Raw genomic sequence first — 23,478 nt, 5'->3', positions numbered from 1 at the left:
GGGTGAGTCTCGGGGTGTTTTAATGATTAGAGTGTTACCGGGGATTAAAGGGTAACGGGATGTGAATTATTGGTGTTTGAGGATGTTGAGATTAGCGGGAATTGGGAAGCGTTAATTATGATTAACGGTATAGGTGGAAAGTACCAAAATTGCCCTTGGGTTGGCTTTAGAGACTTTTAAAGACCTAGGGGTATTTTAGTCTTTTGGCTTGGATATATGTTAAGCTTGGAAGGCTGTGGATAAAACAGAGTAAAAACAGAAGCCTTTCTTTCTCTTCCTGTACCTTCTTCTTGCTTCTTCTTCCTTGTGAGTTTTGTGAATTTGTTGAAGGTTTGAGCTTGGGAGCTAAGCCTTGGTACTTTGGGAGAGTGTTCCATTGTGGAAGAGCACCATAACCTGAACTTGAGGTAAGTTTTTAGCCCTTAGTTTCCATGTTTGCTCTGTTTTCGTTTTAGGAATTCAGCTTTAGAATTTGATGTGGGAAGTGAGGATTAAAGGGAGTTTTCATGTTGTTTTGATTAGGGTTTGATGAGGGTGAGCTATGGGTGTTATTTGGGGGTTTAATTGTGTGTTTGGAAGAAGTTTAGAGAGGGTTTGGAGGGCTGGTTTGAGAGGAAAGAGCTTAGGGGAAAAAACTAGTTCGTGTGGCCGACTTAGCCATTCTGGGCTGAGCGCCGCGGTGCAGCAGGGGAGCGCCGCGGCCCTTGGCGTCTGGCAGGGGAGGCCCCTTCTGTCTGAAGGGCGCGCCGCAGTGCAGCAGGGGAGGGCCGCGGCCCTTAAGGTCAATTTTGCCAAAAAGGTGTTTTTAGCATGGGGATTCAAGCCTAAGGCCTCGGGATTGAACCTACTACCCGGTTGAGTAGTGTTTGAGGTCCCGGAGGTTAGGTTTTGGTTTGGGAACTTTTTATTATTCATTTTATTGATGGAACCCCATAATTTGGTTATGACCAGGTAACCGCTAAGGGACCAAAAGGTCGATCGTTCTCAGGGTCACTCTTTTATTTGTTCTAGCTCGAACCGGAGGTAAGAAAATTGCACCCCAAGTGTGACATGCATGGTTATATGTAAGGCATGTTGATTGTGTAATATGGACACGGATTGAATATGGATGCTTAGCGTATGTTGTTCGCTTGTGCATAGCACTGACTAATTAGTCAGGTTTGGCAAAGGTGCTAGTATCAACTGTGAAGCTGTGACTGATTAGTCAGGTTCGGCAGTGGTACTGGGCACTGGTCATGTTGCAGTGACTTGTCAGTCAAAATTGGCAAAGGTGTTAGTGTCAGCTGAGAAGCTGTGACTTATTAGTCAAGTTCGGCGGTGATACTGGACACTGGTCACTTAGCGCTGACTTATTAGTCAAGGATGGACTTAGCGTGATTCACGCAAGCCAACGGAGATTAGATCTAATCGACCATTAGCATTGAATGACTCAAAGAGCGTTAATGCCTGACCGACCCTGAGGGTCGATGAATAAACAGAGCGTGGAGGCTAGTGGCTTACCTAGCAGCCACTCTCCTGCTAGAAAAGAGAGCTTGGAGGCTAGTGGCTTACTTAACAGCCACTCTCCCGCTAAAATCGTGTGATGTTCACTCGCTTGTTTGAAAGCTTTATGTTCAGTATGATTATAATGATAATCACTTGATAATGTTATTGAAAAATGTTATGTTTTCTTGCTGGGCCTTGGCTCATGGGTGCTATGTGATGCAGGTAAAGGGAAAGAAAAGCTCACCTAGCCTTGAGTGGAGAGCTGATGTGGTGGTGTGTACATATGCGGCCGCTTGACCGCCACGGTCATGGTGTTCTCAGAGGAACTAGGGGGTTTACCCTATTTTTGCCGCTTAGGTCGGCGGGATTATAAATTTAAAACTGTAATGACCATTTTGTACTGAGAACCACTTGTAAATGTTTTGTCTAGCTCTGCAGAGCAGTCTGTAATAAAATCTCCATTTCCTTTTTATTGGTTTTACACCTTAACCTATTAATTACACTTAGAGCACGTTTTTGACCAAAGGACTCGGGTAACGAGTCAAATTTCCGGTCCACCGTTCACCGTAACTGTTCTGGGGTAGCCAGGGCGTTACACAAACATTGACAATAAATTATGTCAAACAATAAATCAATCTTTGGACTGACATATTGCTCACACAAAATACCATATAATTGTCACATATTTATCACCACAAGTATGCATGAAACTTGGCCAAATATTAACTTACCTTTGGGCTAGTTAATAAATGCATAAATTACATACACACAATTATCTTGATATTTTAATCAAATTAATCTACACAAAAGAGATCAGTTTGGTGATATTTTGTTTCAATTAATTAATTTAAAATATTAAAGATTCTTGATAAAATCTAAAACCAAAACCAAATTTGAATTTAATTGTAATGTATTATTATTATTATTATTATTATTATTATTATTCTAACAGAAACTATTATATATTCAATAAATAATAACAATAACAATAAAACAAAATTGAATATACAATGAATACAGAACTGAAGTCATAATCGTAAACACATGAACAAATAACATAATGGAAAAATAAGCCATTATTCATAGCAGGACTGAGACCATTGTTCAAAATACGATTATGTCATTTAACATAATGGATTATATATTCATAAGCCATGAATACAATTAATAATAAAAAAATAAATAAATGTTAATCTGAACCATAATCATATCGTATATACATAAAACAAAATCTAAATCAATACATATATATTCAACTTTATCCATATATGTTAACCCTCATTATATAGATATAACATAATAAACAATCAGCACATATTTGATGAGAGAAAATGCCATATCGCATATTATATCATAATAAAAAAAATTGCCATTGATGATATCACATATGTTAAATATCTTCATCACCAGAAATCAAGAAAATAATACATAACGAAAAATCAAAACCCTAATTTTATAAAAGGCCCAAATTTCTTTCAACAAAATCATCAGATTTTCAATTAATTCAGCAAAGGTGGCTCTGGTACCACTTGTTAGAATTTCTAATACACTCAAATAACATGAATAAACAATAATCTCCAACACATAATCCAAAATCATGTCATTATAAATGCATATATGAGAAATCCTAAAGCATAATTCTATAGATCCTTTGCTAAATTAAAGAAGAATATTAACACAAGAGCGGAAGCACTAACCTGAGGCCATTGTTGGAGATTGTACATAGGGTTTAGATCTTCCTATATAATATGTATCTCTATGAGAGAAGAGTCTCTCTTTTCTTTTCTGTTAATGGGATGACAGACAGAATAGAATGATACATATATATAGGGGACCACAACCCTAATTTATAATTAGTGATTTCCAATTTTGCCCATTATAAAATTAAAAATTCACTTTCCTGTTTCTACACATTAAATCCATGAAACTTTAATACCCTATGATATTTATAACATAATTGGTCACTTAATTTTATATCACACTTTATAATAGCATTATACATTATACATATGTGCTCATAAAATAGGATTTTAATCCAACAGATAGGGGCAGGTAATAAGGAGAAGTTCTTGGCTCTCACTAGTTGGGCACCGTTTGTAGACCAAAGATAGAGGGAGGTTTAGGGATAAGGAGATGTGAGGAATTTAATAGGGTGTTTATCACTAAGCTCACTTGGTCTCTTGCAAAACATAAAAATTGTTTGTGGGTTGAGATTTTTACTAAGAGAGACTTCCCCAACGGATTTTGGTCTTCATCTCTGCCTCAATCAACCTCGTTTATTGCTAGAGGCATATGAAGTATGAAAAACCTTTTGAGGAATGAGACTTGTTATGGGGTGGGTAGTGGCACCAAAACACCCATATGGGATTCATCGTGGTTACCTTGTACGATTTTCGACAACTTTGAAGAGCTGATCAATCCTAGAATTCGAGACCCCAAGGGCATGGTGATTCAGTTGCTTATGGAGAGGGGTGAATGAAATGTGTTGGAATTGAATAGATGATTTAGATAGGAGGTTGCAGAACAAATTTTGAAGATAATACAGTTGCCAATGGGTTAGGAAGTTGTTATGATTGGTTAAATACAAAAAGATAAGTGTTAAAATAGAAGCAAGGTATAAAACACTTAGTGAATTTCACATAGTGAAGATGTGAAATTTTAATTTCAATTGTAGGCACTTTAAAAATGTGTTTTTAGGTCCAAAGTGATGCATGGAGGTATCTAACGGTCCCCAAAGAATTTGGTAGCACTTGGAGAATTTTTAGGACCTTTGGAGGTCCAAAAACAGAGAGGGTGACGATGCGTCGCCACCCAAGTGGCATAGCATCACCTACTAGAGTTCGTACAAGTTACGTAAATTGCTCTAAATGACGTGTTTTACAAGTCTAATCCTATTGGTTAGACCTAATGACGGTGCCTACTCTATATAATAGTCAAAATAAAGTTTTGGAAGACTTGATCACTCTTTCCAATCTCTCTCTAACCTCTCTCTCTCTCTCTAGCTCCAAGAATCTCAAATTTTCTCCAAGAACTCATAAAGAAAGTGATTGACTTTGTGAGTTTAAGGCTTGTTCAATCTCAATACTAATTTCCTCCTAGAAAAAGGCCTCTAGAATCAATGGTGGCTAGGAAATAGAGTATTAGGACTGTAATGCCCTGAAATCCCTGATGCGGTTTAATGGCTGGATTAGTAGGCCGGGAGGGCCATAACTGTTTAACTATGCCATTAAATGATTATATGCATGTTTTTGTGAATTATATTATAATATGATGTTAAATGCATGCATGTGGGTTCACATTTGATTATTGGGGTGTTTTGGTAATTTGGCCCGTTGAGGGCATATTTGTGTATTTTGGTGCATACTGTGAGTTATGGATGAGATCCCATTATTATGGAGATATATTCGAGCTATTCGGCATAAGACGGTCTTATATTATGAATTAGCGGTTTTGTCATAACGGGGTCATTTATTGGAATATTGAGTAATGGGAATGTTTATTTGATGATAAATTGGGAGTTATTGAGATCATGAGGAAATTCTAGGAGTTTTGACTATAATGTCCCTAGGGGTGTTTTTGGGACCCCGAGCACTAGGTTTTATTTGAGGTTACTTAAGGTTGAAGTAGCTTGTCAGATACAACCGTACGTTAGAAAACGCTTTCTCTCTTTCCCGTTAGTTCATTTTACCGTTCGAGGTAAATTCATAGAAATCTTGAGCTCTAGGAGTCAGAATCAAGCGAGGATCAAGGCATAGCGATCCTAGGAAAGATTAGAAGCTTCTTGACCGAAGGATTTAACGAGAAACAACCCAATCAAAGGTAATCTAAGTTTTAAGTTTTGAGTTTTTAGAGTTTCTAAGCTTAGAATTGGGTTTTGTGAATCGTTGAGTTTTTGGTTCATTTGAGCCTCAGGATTTGATGATTTTGGATCATTGGGAAGTTTGGGAACTTTTATTTTTTGATTTGGAAGTGTTTAGGTATGCTTTTGGAAGGTTTGGAATGAAGGAAATTGGGGTTATGGCTGGTTCTGGGTGGGGGGCCGCGGCCCAAGCTCGAAGAAGCAGCTGGAGGTGTTTTAGGCATGCTGGGAGCTGCGGCCCTTGCTCCTAGTGTGGCTGGGGGTCGCGGCTCAGGCAGGGCTTTGAGGCCGTTTGGGTGTTTTGACCTCGGGAACTTGGTTTTAGGCCTCGGGATTGTTCCTACTACCCGGATTAGTGGGGATTGATGTCCCGGAGGCTAGATCTTGGTTCGGGAACCTTTGTTATTCATTTTATTGATGGTGTCCCGTATTTGGTTATGACTAGGTGACCGTTAAGGAACTTAAAGGTTGGCCGTTCTCAAGGGTTGTTCTTTTATTCATTCTCGCTCGAATCAGAGGTAAGAAAACCACACCCTGTGTATATGTGACATGCATGGTTATTCTTGATGCATGTTGGGTGCTTAAATGTGACATGCATGGTTATTGTTGAGGCATGTCAAGTGATTAAATGTGATGCATGTGTTGCACGAGAAACATGTGGTTAGGGCATGTTATGAATATTGAATATGAGATTGTTCAGAGCTTGAGCCTCTGTGTTTATGCATGGTCCTAATTATGCTAACAGTTGTTAAGTAAGCATGCTGAATGCCCTATATTCAGATATTTGACATATGATATATGTTTGGTAGCATTGCTTGCTTGTGTGTGGCACCAACTGTTCAGGATCGGCACTGGTCGCGTATTATTGACCTGAGAGTCAAAAACAGCATAAGCGTCGAGGACGCAGAGCCGATAAAAGATTAGATCTAATCGATATCAGCATTGAATGACTCATATGGGGTATTAATGCTGGACCGACCCGAAGGTTGATGAAAATTATAAGCGCTTGTCCAGTCTAAGACTAGTTACTCAGAGCTAGGGCCAAAGGTCTAGGTGACTGTTTTGTCACAGGGCTGAGGGAACAGAATCCCATGTTAGTGACTTGATAATTAGTCACTCGTTTAAAGGTATTGACCCCCTGTTAGTGACTTGATAATTAGTCACTCGTTTAAAGGTATTGACCCCCTGTTAGTGACTTGGTAATTAGTCACCGGTTAAAAGGTACAGACCCCCTGTTAGTGACTTGGTAATTAGTCACCGGTTAAAAGGTATAAACCCCCTGTTAGTGACTTGTTGATCAGTCACTTGTTCATTGTTTGAACTTATTTGCCTGCTTGAATAGGGCTGTATTTGCTAGGCATGTTTCTTATGATTTGATGACATGTTATTACTGTTCATGAGCATATTGAGTTTTCTTGCTGGGCTTCGGCTCACGGGTGCTATGTGGTGCGGGTAAAGGCAAAAGAAAGCTGGACCATCCTTGAGTTGGAGAGATTAGGTGACAATGTGTACACATGCGGTTGCTCGACCGCCACGATCGAGGGTTGAAAGAGGAACTAGGGTTAAACCCTGTTTTGCCACTTAGATCGGCTGGTTGTAAATATTTTCTTGTAATAGACCTTTAAATTATATTGTTGACCCTGATTTTGGCCAACTGACACGGAGTCAAATATGCTTGATGTGGACAAATGCGTTGAAATGAATGTGATGACAAAAACAATAAAGCACACAAGAGTTTATAGTGGTTCGGCCCCAGAATCTGGTAACAACCTACGTCCACTTGAACTGTTATTGATATAGGATTCAAAGGAGTGATCAAAGAACTAGGGTTCAATGAGTTTCACAAACCTCTGAAGAACAAAACAATATATCAAATAGAATAACTCTAATCTCAGATAATTAGAAAGCAAAAAAGTCCCCCTTCCTTGATCTACCTTTCTCTATTTATAGGCTCAAGGAAGGTTACATTAATTTGTTACAGATATTCTTTCCTAAATAATCGGATACTCAGGAAATCATGGGAGATAATTTCGGATTCGATCATAACTGCATAATATTTTCTCCGTATATAGCGTGTATACGACCAGGCTGGTCGTATATAGAGATTGAGCGTTGTGCCAATAGATATCTTCCTAGTCGATAGTCGAGCAAGATTTATGCCAGATGTCAGCCACGTGTACTAAATGTCTGTCATGTCATTCATGCCTGTTTTTTGGATAACATTTGCCCCCCAAGTTTGTTTAGTGCGACCAGCAATAAAGAAACTTTAGGGAAACAACTGTTCATATGCCCCACGAAATTTGTCAGGATCCCCGTGCGTTTTTGAAAGTCGTGACATAATTATGTCTAATCAAGCCTTTATCAGTTTTCAAGAAAACAATTTGACGGCTTATACACCCCCCCACGTCTCGAAAAAGGAAAGTAATGATTGCCACTTTTTGCCATACCTCAGCCTCTATAAGTAACTTCTTTTTCTTCCTTATAATTTTTTACTCACCATTCTTCTCAAGAACCTCAAGAACTTTGCTTCCAGAACCCAGAGCTTCGAAACCAGTCAAACGTCTAGCCGAAGGTCTTTCCGACTCGAAACTTCTACTTTTTCTGAATCTCCACCTTTGCCCAGGTAATCACTTTGTCTTTTAAACTTTTCATTATGCCATGCATGCCATTACTATGCTCTGTGATTTCCCGTGTTCTTGAGTAGGGATTTATGAGGATTTTCGTATAAACCTTCTAATGCTTGGTAAGAGAGCGTATTTCTGCTTTGTATAAGTTAGGAATTAGTTTGATAGTAAGGATTATAAGCTTAGGGCATAAGATTGACGTAAAAATTCAATCTTTAAGCTAGTTGAAAAAACTGGGTTTTTTCCCGCCCTTTAGGAGTTGATAAAGTTCCCTTTCAGAAAACACTTTATTTCCTTTTTGATCCATTTTTTAAACCACTAGCACCGAACTTAGAGTAGGGGTAGGATGCTGCTGGTCAGAGCAACGTTATCTCAATCTCCCATGTTACTTCGCAGACTATGTGCCTTATCTCCTCCATTATTTGTTTGCAGTTCATATGCAAGGCCCTTGGGGAGAAGAAAGACCCATTGAAGACGACCTCTTGGTTCAATTACTTGAAGGCGAAGAAAACCCATCTACTTTGATACCGGATATCCCTTTTTCTCGCCCTAGCCCAAACCTTCCTCCAGTCCCAACCCAGAGAATGGCTCGAACAAAAACAAAAGCTCAAAAAAGAAAAACCCCTAACTCCTCAGGCCAGCCTTCTGATGATGCCCTTTTGACCAATGGTCAAGGTGAATTTTCTCCTGACACCAATGTTCAAAGGCGTGCCCGTCCTCGACATACTGACCAACCAGCTGTTGAGTGGCACGTCGTTCCTCAGAGTAAGGTGACACTGCGGATGATCACCAACTATTTAAATAAATACAACCTGATGGGGGTGACCTTAGTCAAACCTTCTATCGACCAGCGGGCCAACCTACCAGGCAGAGCCTATAGCGCCTGGTCGAGGTTTCACATTGAGGCAGGTGCCACCCTGCCTTTTCACTCGTTCTTTCAGTGGGTGGCAAATTACTTCGGAGTAGCCCCCTTTCAAATCACCCCAAATGGATATAGAATGTTGGCCGCACTCTATATCCTTTATAAACTAAAAAAATGGCCAGTACCTACTCCGCACGAGGTCAACTTTCTCTTCGACCTCAAGTCCAACCCCAACCAAGATGGTACGGCGTTTTTCCATTTTTTCCACCAAGAAATCGGGCACACTTTCTTGTCCGACACTACTCATATCTCTAACGTGGGGAGGTATCACCATGAATACTTCCTTACTCCTGACCTAGCTGCAGACAACCTGGCCTTCACTCGAGGAGGTAAAAATTCTTACCCCAGTAGCTTCTTCACTTAGTGTTTTTCTGTCACAATGTCTTGACATTCCATTGTGTTCCAGGCCCATGGTTACGTACAATCCCCACTCCAGGGATGGATTCAAGGGCAACACTCTTAGCCAGCATGTCAAATGCTGATAAGAGTGTCAACAACTTAGTTATTGAGGCTAACCTTAGGTTGGTTGGCCTTTGGATTTCCCAACCCGCGACGAATGAACCTTCGGCGGGCGATGTCCAAGCCGAAGTGGAACCCGAGCAGGAACTCGAGCAGTAACCCTAGGCGTCTCCTCCGCGGAGGAGACCAACTGGGGTTACAATCAGGGAACCTGCCGTCCCTCATCGAGCGGAGAAACCCTTGGTCCTCGACGGCAAAGGAAAACAAAAGGCTGCCGAGCCTACCAAACTTTCTGACGATTCGTCGGATGTAAATGGTACAATAATCTCGCTTTTAAATCATTTGCCAATTCCCTCTCATCTATTTGATGGGGATGGAACCTTTAGGAATGCTCCCTCTTTAAACTCAGATTTCTTCCAGGAACTAGGTAGTTCAGTAAATAATGCTACGACCAGTAGTTGTAGCCCAGGTACTTTACTTGTAACCCTTTTACTTTTATCCTTGTTCCCTGCATGACCATTTAGTCTTATTGCTTGAGTTGCTTCCTTTTGTGCAGGTATGGACTCCGAGGACGTCTTCGAGCACTATCAGGTTGCCGCTGCCTCTTCTGCCCCAAAGAAGGATAGCAAGAGGACTCAAGGGGAAAGCAGCAAGACCCCCTCGAAGAAGGCTCGAACAGACGATGCTCCAGCCACCACCCCTTCCAAGGATAACTCACCACCTCTGCCCCCCACCGAGCAGACGACTCCCACACCTGTTAATCCACAGCCTTCTTCTAGGGCCGCTGACAAGGAGGCATTGACAACCTGCCCGAAGGCTCCCTGCCCAGCTTCGTGGTCGGATATACAAACTCTCAAAGCACAGACGTAGTCAATCCGCCATCACCGAAACCGCTTCAATGGAGGCTGATCAGGTCTTCAACAGAGGGCTGAACGAGATAGTTAGCGTAAGTCATCTCCTGCTACTTTCCATTTATGTTTGATTTCTTTCCCTTACTTTGTCTCATTTTTTGTCTTTCAGGGGCTGCTAACTCTAACTGCTGGCTGACGTCGTGTTGGGGCGTTGGTTTCTCAGGGCAAGAACTTTGACTCCAGGCTTGCCCAGACAAAGCAAACGCTTGAGGCTGACAAGGACAGGCTGCTCGAGGAGAATAAGGAGCTGTCCAAACAATACGAACAAATGTGCGAGGACCAAGCTACTCTCACCAAAGAGCTTCTGGACGCCCAAGATGCCTTGAAGAAAGCCAACGATGCCCGGGAGAAATTTAGGGAAAGTTCCAAGCTTGTCACCCAAGAATGTAAGCAGCTTGGATTTGATCTGACTGCCAGCAGGCAGGAGACGAGGGAGCTTGAGAAGCGAGTGCAAGAGCTCGAGGAGGAAGGGGCCAAGAATTTGAAGAAGTACAAGGAGGCCACTCACCTCTGCTTCTACGAATTCTGGAAGCACAACCGGGAGGCCAACTTCAACTACCTGTCTGAGCGGTTGAAGAGGACTCTGATGGCGCAGTGCGCCATCCAGCTGGAAGAAGAAGAGAAGGCCAAGGTGCCTGCCGCTGAAGCTGAAGCTGGTCCTCCGGCCGACCAAGGCACTCCTCCTAATCCTCAAGACCCTCCTGCTCCTCAATAATTTTCTTTTTCTTTTATTTCGTTTTTATGGCCCACGGGTAGTATTGTAAAGACAATTGGTTTTTATTGCTGCAAGGGTAGCTCTTTTACTTTTAATTAAACAATTACATCCGAGCAGTACTGCTCGCGGTGTAACAAAATGCTTTTTGATACTATAATATTTTTGTCTATTATAACATATGTTCGTATGACCGAACTTAGCATAGTACTTTGGTTTGATTTAACAAAATATAAATTTTGAAAAATACTCTAAGTACCATAGCATGCTTTCACTTATTTTGTTCATGTGTTTACATACTTATTGGTATGCTTTGCTATCGATGTACCTTATATGCCCCCAAGTGATCGAGGAGCTTTAGGTCCTTGGTCACTTGCCTTGACCACGACCTGTGTGAACATTACTGCTCGATAGGAAAAGTAAAACTTATAATACAGCAAAACAACACACGTAATGAACAAATACTTGCAAAAATAAATTTACAAAGGTTGGCAAGAATGACTGGCTGCGCATAATCCCTTATAATCTCGTATTAAAAATGGACTAAACATGTCTTTACGAGTGATTTTAAAAAGATCTTACACTTATAAGCGATTAGCCATACAACGTGGCTAACCCTTTTTCGAAACTTGTAAAAAGTAAAAATTAATACAAGCCAGTCCTTTAAAAAGGATTGTTTATTGGTAATACTTGCGCAGGTGTTCGCCATTCCAATAGCGTTGAACGAGATCTCCATTTAAGCGTGCAAGCTTGTAGGTGCCCGGATGAAGGACTTCTTCAATCTGGTAAGGTCCTTCCCAGTTTGGTCCGAGCACTCCAGCAGTGGGGTCACGGGTATTTAAGAAAACTCGTCGCAGCACCAGGTCACCAACGTTGAATTTCCATTCCTTTACTTTTGAGTTAAAATACCGGGCGACCTTTTGTTGGTACGCAGCAACTCGGAGTTGAGCTCTTTCTCGTTTCTCCTCAATTGAGTCTAGGGATTCCATCATCAGTTGGAAATTCTGGTCCTGGTCGTATGTAATGCGTCGGTGTGAGGGGGGATCTAACTCAATAGGTAACATAGCTTCATACCCGTATGCTAAGGAAAACAGGGTATGACCTGTCGCTGTTCAATGAGAAGTTCTATACGACCAAAGTACTTCTGGCAACTGTTCTGGCCATGCTCCTTTAGCGTCTTCAAGTCTTTTCTTCAGGGTGTCCTTAAGCGCTTTATTCACTGCTTCAACTTGCCCATTTGCTTGTGGATGTGCAATTGAAGAAAAGCTTTTGACGATTCCATGTCTTTCGCAGAAGTCTGTGAATAAGTCACTGTCAAACTGGGTGCCGTTGTCTGAGACAATTTTTTGAGGCAAACCATATCGGCAAACAATGTTCTTGATGACAAAGTCAAGAACTTTCTTGGTCGTTATGGTAGCGAGTGGCTCAGCTTCGGCCCATTTGGTGAAGTAGTCGACTGCTATGACTGTGTACTTCACTCTGCCTTTTCTCGTTGGCAGGGATCCAATCAAGTCTATACCCCATACTGCGAAAGGGCAAGGACTCTGCATCTGTTTTCACTCGTTTGGAGCTGCGCGCGAGATTTTGGAAAATCTCTGACACTTATTGCATTTTCGTACGAACTCCATTGAGTCTTTGTTCATAGTCGGCCAGAAATAGCCCTGCCTTAGAATCTTTTTCGCCAAACTTTTCCCCCCAGCGTGATCCCCGCAGAAGCCTTCATGTACTTCCCTCATCAGCTCTTTAGCTTTCTCCGGTGTAATACATCTGAGTAGCAGCATGGAATATCCTCTTCGATAAAGAACACCATCGACTAGTATGTACCTAGCAGCCTGCCTCTGGAGGGTTCTAGCTTTATTTCTATCTGCCGGTAGCACACCATTTGTAAGATATTCTAAGTAAGGCGCCATCCATGTGTCCCCCATCTGGATTTCCATATTGGTTTCATTTGCTCGTATGCTCAGCTTGCACAATCTTTCTACTGGCACAATATTGAGCGTGTCAGCGTTTTTCGCGCTTGCGAGTTTGGCTAAGGCATCTGCGTTCGAATTCTGATCCCGAGGTATTTGCTGGAGGGTATACTTCTCAAACTAAGCCAACAGATCTCTAGTTTTGTTTAAATAGGCCACCATTTTGAGGCCTCGTGCTTGATACTCCCCTAGAACTTGATTCACTACCAGCAGTTAATCACTATAAATATCCAGCACATTAATATTCATGTCTTTTGCCAACCTTAATCCAGCGAGGAGTGCTTCGTATTCGGCTTCATTATTCGACGTTGTGAAGTCGAACCTGATGGCGCAGTGAAATCGATTCCCTTCTGGCGTTATCAAGATCAATCCCGCTCCCACGTGAGATTCGTTGGACGACCCATCAGCGAATAGCTTCCACGAAGGAGTATCTCCTTGGGGCTCAGGCGCACTAGACTCTTCGCACTGCTCGTTGTCTGGAAGCTCAGTGAACTCTGCAATAAGATCAGCCAAGACTTGTCCTTTTACTGCTGCTCGCGGTGAATATGTAATATCGAACTGCCCTAGTTCGACTGCCCATTTTAATAACCATCCAGCCGCCTCTGGTTTTTGGAGGACTTGCCAAAGGGACTGGTCAGTTAAGACTGTAATGGGATGGGCTTGGAAGTAAGGACGTAGTTTCCTTGAGGCCAAGATTAAACAATAGGCTAACCTTTCGATGGGAGGATACCTCAGCTCTGCTCCGACTAGCCTCTTGCTTATATAATAAACTGCCTTTTGTTCGCCTTCTTCTTCTTGTACTAGTACCGCACTAGCATCAACTTCGGTAATTGCCAGGTAGATGACAAAGTTTCTCCTTCGATAGGCTTTGATAAAATAGGAGGATGTGCCACATGGGCTTTTAAGGCCTGAAAAGCCTGCTCGCAGTCTCCTGTCCATTCGAACTTCTTGTTGCCCCTAAGTAGATTGAAGAAAGGGACGCATTTATCCGTCGATTTGGAAATGAATCTACTTAGTGCGACAATTCTCCCAGTTAGACTTTGCACATCCTTGATCTTCTCTGGTGATTTCATATCGATCAGGGCCTTTATCTTGTCGGGGTTGGCCTCGATTCCTCTTGAATTAACGATGAACCCCAAAAATTCCCCTGATCCGACTCCGAAGGAACATTTGAGAGGATTTAATTTCATTTGGTACTTGTTCAACACATCGAAACACTCTTGTAAATCCTTCACATGTCCTTCTGATTTTTTCGACTTTACCAGCATGTCATCTACGTACACCTCCATGTTTACTCCAATCAACTCCTTAAACATGTGGTTAACCAATCGCTGGTAAGTAGCACCTGCGTTTTTCAGTCCGAAGGGCATTACTTTATAACAGTATAATCCCGTATCGGTTCGAAAGCTGGTGTGATCCTCGTTAGGGGGATGCATACTAATCTGATTGTATCCTGAGTAAGCATCCATGAAGGAGAGGATCTCATGTCCTGCAGTTGCATCGACCAGCTGGTCGATCCTTGGGAGTGGGAAGCAATTCTTTGGGTAGGCTTTATTGAGGTGTGTGAAATCCACACAGGTTCGCCATTTGTCGTTAGGCTTGGGAACCAGTACTGGATTAGAGACCCACGATGGATAAAATGCCACCCTGATGAACCCATTCTCCTTCAGTCTTGCAACTTCTTCATTTAAGGCTTTCGATCTATCCCTATCGAGCAACCTACTTTTATGTTGCACGGGTGGAAAACTTTTGTCAATGTTCAGGACATGGCTGATAACTACAGGATCTATCCCAGCCATGTCTTTGTGTGACCAGGCAAAAGCTTCCTGGTTTTTTCTTAGAAATTCCACCAGTGCATGCTTCGTGGTTGGCTCTAAGTTTTTCCCGACCTCCACAACTCTGGTCGGGTCTTTTTCGTCAAGTTGGACCTTTTCCAGGTCCTCGACGGGTCCAACATTTTCCTCAAAATCCCCAAAGCGAGGATCTAAATCCCTATCCCCACTTTAGGCAACACCCTATTTGGAGACTCCATCATCGGATTGGGCTTGTGTATCAATAACCATCTGTAACCTATCTGGGGGAGTGCTCTTTGACGTTCCCTTCTTCGCCTTCGTGATTGAGGCGTTGTAGCACTCCCTGGCTTCCCTCTGATTTCCCAACATGCGTCCTACCCTTGCGTCTGTCGGGAATTTCATAGCCAAGTGCCATATGGAGGTGACGGCCCGTAGGTCAACCAGTATGGGCCTTCCAATGACGGCATTGTACGCCGAAGGACAATCGACTACTATAAAAGTAGCGAGTAATGTCCTGGTAGCAGGCGTTGTACCTGCCATGACTGGAAGTCTGATTGACCTTGTCGGGGCGAGTCCCTCGCCTGAGAAGCCGTAGATTGTTTGGTTGCAGGGCTCCAAGTCCTTAACGGACAACTTCATGCGTTCCAGCGAAGATTTATACAGGATGTTCACTGAACTTCCTGTGTCAACTAGCACTTTTTTCACCATCATATTGGCCATTTGGATATCCACGACCAGCGGGTCGGAATGTGGGAACCAGACATGCTGAGTGTCGCTATCAGAGAAGGTTATCTCACCCTCTTCTGACCTTTTCGGCGCGCGTCCTCCACAGTCATCATCTCGATGTCCTGGTCGTGGCACAGGGTCCGAGCATATCGTTCCCTGGCCTTTCCACTGCTTCCTGCGAGGTGCGGGCCTCCACAGATGGTTAACAATGTGCCGGTTACCGGATCAGGCTGCAAAGGTGGCGAGCGTTGGCATGTGGGCGCTTGCTCGTTGCCATCTGGAGCTTCTCGTTGGGAATTTCCCGAGGCCCGTATATATCTTCTCAAGTGTCCTTGTCTAATAAGGAACTCGATCTCATCCTTCAGTTGGTTGCATTCATTGGTATCATGTCCGTAGTCGTTATGATAACGATAGAACTTGGTAGTGTCTCTTCTCGAAATATCCTTTCAAATGGGGGCAGGTTTCTTATAAGGCACACTAGAACTCGTGGCCTGATAAACCTCTCCCCGAGACTCAATAAGGGCAGTATAGTTAGTGAACCGAGGTTCATAATGATTACCCTTGGCTCGTTTATTGTCAGAGGTGGAAGGCTCATTATGCGGTCGTTTCCCCCCATTCTTGCCATTTCCATTGCCGTTTCTGTTACCTTTACCGTTGGGCTTCAACCCATTGGCGGCTTTGGCAGGCTGGTCTGTCCCCTTGTCTTTGCCTGAGGGCTTTCCTTCATTGGCACTGGCATCCTCGAGCTTGATATATCGATCAGCTCGATCCAAAAATTCCTGGGTAATTCTGACCCCATGCTTTCTGAGGCTGTCCCAAAGAGGCGTGCGACGCTTAACCCCTGCAGTTATGGCCATCATCTTGCCTTCGTCTCCCACTATTTTCGCCCCAGCAGCTGCTCGCATAAAACACTGGACGTAGTCCTTCAATGGTTCTCCATCTTGCTGGCGTATTTCGACCAGTTGATTTGCCTCAGTCGGGTGCACACGACCCGCATAGAACTGTCCGTAAAATTCCTTCACGAACATTTCCCAGGAAACTATACTTGCAGGAGGGAATTTGAAAAACCAAACCTGTGCGGCATCAGAAAGTGTTGCACGGAAGATCCTGCACCGAGCGTCTTCAGACACTTTCTGAATGTCCATTTGTATCTCAAACTTGTTGACGTGAGATACCGGGTCACCATACCCGTCAAATTTCAGAAGCGTAGGCATCTTAAACTTGCTAGGAGTTTATGCCATAGCTATCCTCTGGACGAAAGGAGTACCCTTTCTCCTATCGTGGTCAATAAAAGATGTTCTTCCCCCGACCAGCTGCTGCACTGCCTGGTTGAGGGCATCTATCTGGGCTTGCACGGCGCCAGGAATCGCCGGGGACTCTAGTGCTGGGGGAACGTACTCGTCGTGTCGTTCCCGGCGATCGTTGAGTACGTCTCTTAAATCCTCGTCTCTCCTCCGTTGCTCGCTAGCTCCGAGCCGGTTAAAGACGTTATTTTGTCGGGGCTGCCTCCCAGCGTCCCGTTTTTTGGGTTGGTCATCCTTAGGTGGTAGGCTTCTACCCCCACCTCTTTCTTCATTCCTACGACTGGCATTTCCTCTACCTAAGTCGACCTCGTTATAATCATGGCCATCTCTGAATCTTGATTGGCTATGATGGGATCGATTGTTCCCTCGGTTGCCTTCCCGGGCTGGAACCTCCTGAGCGTTAGAGGGTGGCCTGCGTTGGTCGGTAGGTCCTCGTGCATTATCATGCCATGGGGGGCCTCAGACCGCAGAGCCTGACTCTGAGTTCCTTCTGTTACCAGGAGGACGCTGTCCTCTGCTCTGAGGGTTTGGCTTGTCGCCCCTATGGCGTCTAGGACTGCGAGGCGACTGCCCGGCCCTATTCTGCCTTTGTTGCGGGGGATTGCCGTGACGAGCTTGGGATGGAGGTTGTGCCTCAGGGTCCCTTGGCGGGACATCGTCTTGAGGCACCGGTGGCTACTCGGGCCTTTGGGGGCTCGAGGGCTGGATAGGCGGGCTAGGATTAGGACCCCTCTGGGGCGGCCCATTCGTAGGCTGATCAGGCTGCGAGGCTGGTGCAGCCTGGTTCCTAGCCAGCTGTAGGGCTACTTCGAGGGCTGCCATGGCCTCCCTCTGGCAACGGTCCATCTCCGCCTGCCTTTCACTCAGTTCCAGGCGCTGTCGTTCAATTTCCTGTTGCTGCCGCGCCATAAATTCGGCATAACTTTCCTGGCTGGCCCTCAGATTGGCCAATTCATCCTGCAATACCCCCAGGGTATTTCTCAGCGTCTCGGAATCCATTTCTTCCTCATCGAATTCCAAATGTGGCTCATCCTCAATCACGTTTGGAGGAGGAGGAGGTGGGTGAGATGGTGCAGCGCTAGCCACCTGTCCAGTTTTCTTTGTATTTTTCGCCATTGATATTTCAACGATACTGTATCAAGCTCTCAATGAAAGCACCAGAATGTTGACCCTGATTTTGGCCAACTGACATGGAGTCAAATATGCTTGATGTGGACAAATGCATTGAAATGAATGTGATGACAAAAACAATAAAGCACACAAGAGTTTATAGTGGTTCGGCCCCAGAATCTGGTAACAACCTACGTCCACTTGAACTATTATTGATATAGGATTCAAAGGAGTGATCAAAGAACTAGGGTTCAATGAGTTTCACAAACCTCTGAAGAACAAAACAATATATCAAATAGAATAACTCTATTCTCAGATAATTAGAAAGCAAAAAAGTCCCCCTTCCTTGAGCTACCTTTCTCTATTTATAGGCTCAAGGAAGGTTACATTAATTTGTTACAGATATTCTTTCCTAAATAATCGGATACTCAGGAAATCATGGGAGATAATTTCGGATTCGATCATAACTGCATAATATTTTCTCCGTATATAGCGTGTATACGACCAGGCTGGTCGTATATAGAGATTGAGCGTTGTGCCAATAGATATCTTCCTAGTCGATAGTCGAGCAAGATTTATGCCAGATGTCAGCCACGTGTACTAAATGTCTGCCATGTCATTCATGCCTATTTTTTGGATAACATATATTTTTGGGATCCCAATGTATACAGTAAACGTTTTAGTGAAACGTTATATCTTAACCAAAAAATTTAATCCCTAAATCGCTAATCTTACTTAGTTACACGATTTGGCCAAATGACTCGATTAATGAGTTTAATCACTGTTTATAAGGCACACCGTAACGGTCCCTGGAGTTTAGGGTGTTACAACTTAGTATTTGAGCTTGCCAAGGTTTATGGTTTCTGAAGACAAGCTGGGCATGTACACTCGTCACTGAAGATAGCTTCACTCAGGGAATGGTAACTATTTCTGTAGTTATGTGCTTAACTGCTTAAATAGAATGTAAATGCTTTACCTGCACATTGTATTAGGGAGCATGAGATTCTGATAGAGCCTAGCTCTTGACTAAATGATTATATGCTCCGTGAATATATATATATATATGAATGTGATCATGTGATTACCTGCTCCATGAATATATAATTGTGATAATTGCATGCTAGAGTTGGAGGCATGGTGTGAATATAGGAAGAGCAGGGATTATGATTGGTGTATGAATGCCATGGGCATGTTTATTGTTATGAAAAATAGTTTTGCCTCAATGGAAATGGTAAGATAATTACAACTCTAAACAAAATATTACAAACAAATATTGATTGATTAAATAAAGTTACAACTCTATGACTGAAAATACAAATAAATAAAAGAAGAAGTAGAAGAAGAGAAATAGAGAAATACAACTCTATGCAAAATAATACAAATAAAGTGAAGTGTTTGAAACAAAAAGAAAAGAAGATTACAACTCAAAACAAGAAATACAAATAAACAAAAGAGAAGAATATGAAGATGAAGAGAAATAGAATAGAAAGAAAGAACAAGAAAACAAAATAGAAACAACTCTCACTCACACTACCAAAGTGAAGAGTGTTGGGGATCACCAACTTGAACAAGGTTTGAAACCTTTGTCCAAAAGCTTATTTCCCCCTAACTCAAGCACTAAGGGATCTCTCACAGATCTTTGGAAATGCCTTATGGAATAATCAAGCCTCAAGGTGTTTCTAGCCAAGTGCTCTAATGGATAGAAATGTTGTGTCTTACAAGTGAGCTATAGGCTCCTATTTATAGAGTTTAGAGACACCCTTTGAATTTCAAATTCCACCAACCTCCATGGCTGTTACCAATGTGTAATTGGAATAATATGGAATTAAAAATAAGATTTGGGAGTTATTTGGGTTTTTTGAGCCATTCAACAAAGATTGAAAAAAAACTGAAAAAATGGTCATTTTTAGCCTGTGGCCGCGACCAGAGACATTAGTGGCCGCGGCCACTAGCTTTTGTCCCACAGGCCGCGGCCACAAACCATTTTCAGCACTAAAAAATGTGTTGTTTTTCCAAACAGTTCCAAACCCTCCCAAATGATTTTGTAACTCCCAAAACACATTGTTGGGGTTAAAATCATATCTCTAACAGTCATATCACATATGGCTTTATGAAATTCATCTCAAAATTGTGTAACAACAAATTTACACAATAAAGGGTAATATTTGGAAGTTACAAATTTGTAACACCAAATATGTTACATTATTTGGATAAATCTAAATATTGTAACTCTCTATTATATGTTACAATATGTGACACTCTTTGTCACATTTATTTAATCTAAAACATTATATTATAATATAATATAATATTACATTATATTATAAGATAATATAACATTCCCCCACTAGATTAAATAGTTATCTATTGTAACACTTATTTAATCAATCATTATATTTTAAAATATAACATATCCCCCACTTGATTAAATAAGAACTCTCTCTTATAGGAGTCATTGCTTTAGTGCATAAAGCAAAGTGTTTTTCAACTTGAACTTTACTATAGTGTAATTATCACAAAATTTGTCGAAAATTTGGTTGCACTAGGCATTGGACCATCTTTTCATGATAATAAATCGGTGATAACACACACACCTTTGTGATGTTCACTTGAGACCTCTATGTCTCGCTTTGCACCGTTAATGGCCATGTGCACTTTCCATTCATGGACGTTCTTGAGAATACTCCCAATTCTCATGAGAAGCAGCACCACCCCTAGGTCCATATAGGTAGAATTCTTATAGTATTTTGTTACCAAAAATACTTGTCTTTACAAGACTGAATTCTATTAAAAAAACCTTTCATTTTTAACCCTCAACTGGGTAACACACAAGTACTCAATATCTCAGATGGGACTTATTTGAGTACAACTAATATTCACTTGATTGACTTGTTGTTACCTATTGAACCTAACACTAGTTGAATAAGTATTGTTAAGATGGGTTACCATCAATCGTGAATCTCTTTAGGGAGTTTGAGTCCCATCCCTCGAGATGATGCAGCCACTAAATCCCTTGTTAGTGGCTTAGTGAAAGGATCCGCCAGATTTTCAATTGTTCTCACATAGGATATTGAGATGACTCCTCTTTGAATCAATTCTCTTACATATCCATGTCTTAGACTAATGTGTCTAGACTTCCCATTATACACTCCGTTGTATGCTCTAGCCAATGTAGCTTGGCTATCACAATGTATCGATATAGTAGATACATTCTCTTTGATTAGGGGAATCTCTATCAACAGATCCCTTAACCATTCGGCCTCTTTGCCGGTAGCAGCTAGAGCTATGAACTCTGCTTCCATAGTGGAATGAGATATACAGGTTTGTTTCTTGGAACCCCAAGAAATTGCATCTCCACCAAGTGTAAATACCCAACCAGTTGTGGACAAGTTGTCCCCAAGATTGGATATCCAACTTGCATCTGTATATCCTTCTAATATCAAAGGAAATTTAGTAGTGAAGGCTTAGTCCTTTGGTTTTCTTGAGATAACCTAGGACTCTTCCAATTGCCTTCTAGTGATCCACACTTGGATTACTTGTAAACCTACTAAGTTTACTTACCGCAAATGATATATCAGGTCTAGTACACTGGGCAGCGTACATTAGACTCCCTAGCACTAGCGTACTCCAATTGAGCCACAGCTTTTCCTTCATTCTTCTCTAATTTTACACTATGATCGAATGGAGTATTGGCATCTTTAACCTTGAGATGGTTAAATTTTTTCAATACTTTCTCAACATAATGGGCTTGCCCTACCGCAAAACCCCCACTATATTTCTTTACTTTGATACCGAGTATGGTATCAACTTCTCCAAGATCTTTCATCTTGAAGGTTGATGATAGAAACCTCTTCGTTTCTTCTATCCCTTTCATGCTATTACTTAGAATAAGCATGTCATCCACATATAAGCAAACAATGATCACATATCCCTTACAAGTTTTAGAATACAAACACTTGTCTCCATTATTATGTCTAAACACATTAGACATGATGGCTTGATCAAATTTCTCATGCCATTGCTTAGGAGCTTGTTTCAATCCATATATGGATTTTACAAGTCTACAAACTTTATGTTCATATTTTGGTAGGACAAACCCTTCGAATTGTTCCATATAGACCTCCTCATTGAGGTCACCATTAAGGAATGTCATTTTGACATCCATTTGATGAACATACAGGTTGTGTATAGAAGCTAAAGCGAAAAAAATTCTTATAGAAGTTGTTCTTGCAACAGGCGCATAGATATCGAAATAATCGATACCCTCTTTTTGCCTAAACCCTTTAGCTACTAATCTAGCTTTAAAGGTTTGGATAATGCCGTCAGTGTGGTATTTTCTCCTAAATACCCATTTACACCCAATTGGCTTAGACCCCGGTGGTAGGTCTACCAATTCCCAAGTGTTATTGGAAAGAATGGAATCCATCTCATCATTGATTGCTTCTTTCCAAAATGCACTATCTTTCGATTGCATAGCTTCTCTATAACTCTTAGGATCATCCTCAACGAGAAGTACAATAGGAATTTTCCTAATGACTTCCTCTCTATTTCCTTCTACCATGTAGAATGAAATTCGTTGAGAATCTATCTCATCCACTACTAGACTTTTATGATTTTTCAGCCTTTGACTTCTTCTAGGTTCAAAGGTTTGCTTTACATCCTTTTGAGAATTCTCCTCTTGAGAATCAACTTTGGATGTAGAATCTTGAGAATTTTTCTCATATAAAAAATTCTCCTTTAGAGATGTTGAAGCTTGAGAATTGTTGTCACATAACATATTCTCAAAAAATTCAACTTCTCTAGATTCAATCACAACATTAGACTCTAATTCTAATAGCCTACAAGCTTTACTATTGTTGGCATAACCAAAAAAAGCACACTTTATGGCTCTTGAACCTAACTTTGTTCTATTAGGTTCGTTTTTCTTTCAATATGCAAGACACCCCCACACTTTAAAGTACTCTATGTCGGGTTTTCTTCCTTTCCATAACTCATATGGAGATATCTCATTTTTCTTCATCGGTATTCGATTAAGAATGTGACAAGCGGTTAAAAGCGCTTCACCCCATAAGTTGAAGTTCAACTTAGAAAACACCAACATAGAATTTATCATCTTTAGATAAGTCCTATTTTTCCTTTCGGCAACACCATTGTGTTGTGGTGTATAAGGTGCAGTGCACTCATGAATTATATCATTTTCTTCACAAAATGTATTGAATTCATTAGAGAAGTACTCTCCTCCTCTATAACTTCTTAGCACCTTAATCTTTTTATTTAGTTGATTTTCAACTTCTAATTTATACAATTTAAAAGCATCAAAAGTTTCATCTTTATGCTTTAAAAGAAACACATAGGTATATATACTAAAATCATCTATAAAAGTAAGAAAATATCTTTTACCACCTCTAGTTAAAACACCATTTAATTCACAAAGATCACTATGGATTAAATCTATTAAATTAGATGATCTTTCTACACTTGGAAATGGTTTCTTAGTCATTTTCGCCTTAACACATGTTTCACATTTACCATAGTTTTTAATATTGCATGCAATCATACCACATTTTAATACTCTTTTCATGGTAGAAAAACCTATATGCGAT

The sequence above is a fragment of the Humulus lupulus genome, chromosome 6 (genome assembly GCF_963169125.1).
Source record: "Humulus lupulus chromosome 6, drHumLupu1.1, whole genome shotgun sequence".
Lineage (NCBI taxonomy): Eukaryota > Viridiplantae > Streptophyta > Magnoliopsida > Rosales > Cannabaceae > Humulus > Humulus lupulus.
Note: the sequence above shows the minus strand (reverse complement) of the source record.